The sequence below is a fragment of the Nycticebus coucang genome, chromosome 8 (genome assembly GCF_027406575.1).
Source record: "Nycticebus coucang isolate mNycCou1 chromosome 8, mNycCou1.pri, whole genome shotgun sequence".
Classification (NCBI taxonomy): Eukaryota; Metazoa; Chordata; class Mammalia; order Primates; family Lorisidae; genus Nycticebus; species Nycticebus coucang.
Window position 1 is genome coordinate 28018743 of NC_069787.1, and position 4728 is coordinate 28023470.

The 4728-nt window shown below is 41.9% G+C and overlaps 1 pseudogene; it reads left to right on the forward strand.

Moving 5' to 3' along the window:
• The first annotated feature begins 695 nt into the window (after positions 1-695).
• On the forward strand, positions 696-2682 carry LOC128591302 (bifunctional phosphoribosylaminoimidazole carboxylase/phosphoribosylaminoimidazole succinocarboxamide synthetase-like; annotated as a pseudogene).
• Positions 2683-4728: the final 2046 nt, after the last annotated feature.

Sequence of the window (4728 nt, forward strand, 5' to 3'; positions counted from 1 at the left end):
GGGCCCAGTGCAGTGGCTGGGCCCAGTGCAGTGGCTCCCTTTGTAATCCTAGCACTCTGGGAGGCCAAAGCAGGAGGATCCCTTGAGCTCAGGAGTTCAAGACCAGCCTGAACAAGAGTGAAACCTCGCCTCTTTTAAAAGTAGACAAATTGTTATAGTGGAGCTACCTATTGTCAGATTAGAAGGCCAGTTCCAGAAAAGAAAAATAAAATCAGCTTGGGATGCCAAGGCAGAGGATTGCTTGAACCCAGGAATTTGAGGTTACTGTGAGCTAGGCTGAAACCAGGGCACTCTAGCCTCTAGCAACAGTGTGAGATTGTCTCAATAAATAAATAAATAAATAAATGAAGGAAAAGGCGGCTTGTGATTGCCTAGGTAGGCAACATGTGGTGGAAAGCTCCCTGACTTCCCAGGCTGGGCCACAGAAAACTGTGATGCTTCTGTCCAGATTTTTGGAACACTCACTCTGAGGTTGCTCCCTCTTAGAAACCAGCCACCCTGCTGAGAGAAAGCCAAGCCACATGGAAAGACCACTTGTAGGCACGTTGATCACCAGTTCCAGCGGAGCCAAGTCTTTGAGTCATTCCAGCCCAAGTGCCAAACTTGTGAGTGAAAGAGCCTAATGGATGTTTCAGCCCTCAGCCATTGAGTCACTCCCTACTGTTGAAGTCTTCCCAGCTGAGGTGTCAGACATCATGGAATCATGGAACAGAGACAAGATAAGCCACCACCACCCTGCCCCCTGTGCCATGTCTGCTTCTTGTCCCACAGAAGCTACAGGCATAATAAAATGTGTTTTGTCTTATGCCACAACTTTGGGTCGCTTTGTTATGCAGCAACAGGTAAGTGAACAGTTGGGAAACAAAAACACTGAAATGAGTGGGCTGGAGCCACCCATTGCCAGGTTAGAAGGCCAGTCCAAGCAAAGAAAAATAAAATCAGCCTCTCTGGCACGGTGAGAGCTAACATTACTGGAATATTATTCTGTGCCAGGTACAGGTCCTTTGTCATGTATTAATTCATTTGTCTCACAAAACTGTCCAAGGTAAGGGATATTATGTAACACCATTGTACAGACAAGGTTAAAGAGGAAAGGAGAGGTTAGACGCTCCCTCAAGGTAGTGCGTGGAGGGCATAGAATTCAGCGTTTCACCACATTACAGCGCCCTGTGTGGTCCAGAAGTTGTGTGACAACTGCAGAAACATCTGCAGACTTAGAGAATGTTCTATTATCATCTTTGATGAAAGAAAAACAACCAGTGGCATTTTCCGTTAAGAAATTCTAGTTCAGGACTTCTCTTCTTTTCTAGGTTTCTGCTTCTTTTCCCGGTGGGAGCGCTACCCACAGCCCATTCAGAATAAGGGCAACAGCCCAGGTATTGAACATTGGTAAAAAGTTGTATGAGGGTAAAACAAAAGAAGTCTATGAGTTGTTGGACAGTTCAGGAAAAGTCCTCCTGTAGTCCAAGGACCAGATTACAGCAGGCAATATAGCTAGAAAGAATCACCTGAAAGGAAAAGCTACAATTTCAAATAAAACTACCTGTTATATTTTTCAGTTGTTACAAGAGGCAGGTATCAAAACTGCTTTCTCCAAGAAATATGGGGAGACAACTTTCATTGCGCCCCAGTGTGAAATGATTCCAATTGAATGGGTTTGCAGAAGAATAGTAACTGGTTCTTTTCTCAAAAGAAATCCTGGTGTTAAGAAAGGATATAAGTTTTACCCACCTGAAGTGGAAATGTTTTTCAAGGATGATGCCAATAATGACCCCCAGTGGTCTGAAGAACAGCTGATTGCTGCTAAGTTTTGCTTTGCTGGACTTGTCATAGGCCAGACTGAAGTGGACATCATGAGTCACACTATGCAGGCTATCTTTGAAATACTGGAGAAATGCTGGTCACTCCAGAACTGTACACTGGTTGATACGAAGATGAATTTGGTGTTGATGTAACCATCAAAGAAATTATTCTTGCTGATGTTATTGATAATGATTCCTGGAGACTCTGGCCATCAGGAGATCGAAGCCAACAGAAAGACAAACAGTGTTACCAGGACCTCAAAGAAGTAACTCCTGAAGGGCTCCAAATGGTGAAGAAAAACTTGGACTGGGTTGCAGAAAGAGTAGAGCTGTTTTTGACACCAGAAAGTCAGTGCAGGGTTGTAGTATTGATGGGCTCTACATCTGATCTCTGTCACTGTGAGAAAATCAAGAAAACCTGTGGAAGTTTTGGCATTCCATGTGAACTTCGGATAACATCTGCCCATAAAGGGCCAGATGAAACTCTGAGGATTAAATCTGAATAGGAAGGGGATAGAATTCCTACTGTATTTGTGGCAGTGGCAGGCAGAAGCAATGGGACCAGTGCTGTCTGGGAACACTACATATCCAGTTATCACCTGTCCTCCCGTCACTGTGCACTGGGGAGCTCAGGGTGTGTGGTCTTCTCTTCAACTATCCAGTGGTCTGGGCTGTTCAACCATACTTTCTCCTGAGGGATCAGCTCAGTTTGCTTCTCAGATATTTGGATTAAACAACGACTTGGTATGGTGCAAGCTGTGAGCAAGCATATAACACATGGATTTCCTTGAAGCTAGCTGACAAGAAAGTCAGGGAACAAGACTTAAAAGAAAGGATGGCATTGCAATTTTTAGGGAAAAACTACAAATTTCTAGTTTAGCTTTAGAAAAAACTCAAGTAAAATGAAAAGATGATTTTTAATCAGAAGACAAAATGTATTTCATAAATAAATCCTTCTGTAGATTAAAAAAAAGAAAAAAAAGAAATTCTAGTTGAAAGCATTATTTTATTATCATAGAAAAATAAAACAAAGTTTGACATCTTAAATGTCTTTAAACACTATGACCTAATGCTATTTGGGCTTTACAGCCTCAAAGCAAGATACATCGGCCAGAAAGAGTTATTTTTGACAAAGAAAAGACAACTATTGTTTGAAAGAAAACATCATAGTACAAACCCAGCTGAAGAGGAAATAGCAACAGTCATCAGTGTTGCCAAGTGTGGAAATAAAGGTTTTCTGTTGTTTCCCTCATTAATCTTCACATAAACCCTTTGAGATGGGCAATTTTACTTCCATGTTCTAGATGAGGAAACTAAAACTCAGTAAGCTGAAATTATTTGCCTAAGGTTACATTGTACGTGACAAACCTTTGTGTTCTATTTATGCTTGCTGTTTCAAGCAATAAAGCCAAACAAGCAATCAATATTTAAGATCAAAAGTTCTTTTCAGGGGGCGGAGCAAGATGGCAGCCGAGTAACAGCTTCCTTGCATCTGGGCACCGTGAGTCTGGGGAGATAGGACTCCAGGCATCTCTGGCTGGTGGGAACTGCCTATCATCACTCCTATGAGGATACAGGGAGTCAGCGAGAGACTTCTGGACCCCAAGAGGAGGACTAAAACAGTGGAAAACTGGCAAGTGGTCGCGTGTGTTCAACCCGTCTAAACCCGCCCACAACTTCCACAGGCACAAGAACTTAAAGAGCAAGAGGAAGTGAAAGGAAAATTAGGGCAAGGAAACAGATAAAAGAAATCACTCATGAGGAAGAATCAGCAGAAAACTCCAGGCAACATGAAGAACCAGTCCAGAACAACCCCGCCAAGGGACCATGAGGTAGCTACTGCAGAGGATTCCACCTATACAGAAATGTTAGGAATGACAGAAAGGGAATTTAGAATACACATGTTGAAAACAATGAAAGAAATGATGGAAACAATGAAGGAAACTGCTAATAAAGTGGAAAATAACCAAAAGGAAATCCAAAAACAGAATCAAATCAGAGATGAACGATATGAAGAATATAAAAAGGATATAGCAGAGCTGAAGGAAATGAAACAGTCAATCAGGGAACTTAAAGATGCAATGGAAAGTATCAGCAACAGGTTAGACCATGCAGAAGAAAGAATTTCAGAGGTAGAAGACAAAGTTTTTGAGATAACTCAGATAGTAAAAAAGGCAGAAAAGAAGAGAGAGAAAGCAGAACGTTCACTGTCAGAATTATGGGACTTTATGAAACGTTCCAACATACGAGTTATAGGAATTCCAGAAGGGGAAGAAGAATGCCCCAGAGGAATGGAAGCCATACTAGAGAATATTATAAAAGAAAATTTCCCAAACATCACCAAAGATTCTGACACACTGCTTTCAGAGGGATATCGGACCCCAGGTCGCCTCAACTCTAACCGAGCTTCTCCAAGACACATTGTGATGAACCTGTCCAAAGTCAAGACAAAAGAAAAGATTCTGCAAGCTGCCAGGAGTAAGCGCCAGTTGACCTACAGGGGCAAATCCATCAGAGTGACCTCAGACTTCTCTAATGAAACTTTCCAAGCAAGAAGACAATGGTCATCTACCTTTAATCTACTTAAACAGAACAATTTTCAGCCCAGAATTCTGTACCCTGCTAAGCTAAGCTTCAAAATTGATGGAGAAATCAAATCATGTACGGATATACAAACATTGAGGAAATTCACCACAACAAGACCAGCTCTACAGGGAATACTTCAACCTGTTCTGCACACTGACCACCACAATGGATCAGCAGCAAAGTAAGAACTCAGAAATCAAAGGACAGAACCTAACCTCCACACTGATGCAAAAGATAAAACTAAGCAATGGACTCTCACCAAATAAGACGAATAGAATACTACCACACTTATCAATTATCTCAATAAATGTTAATGGCTTGAATTCCCCACTGAAGAGAC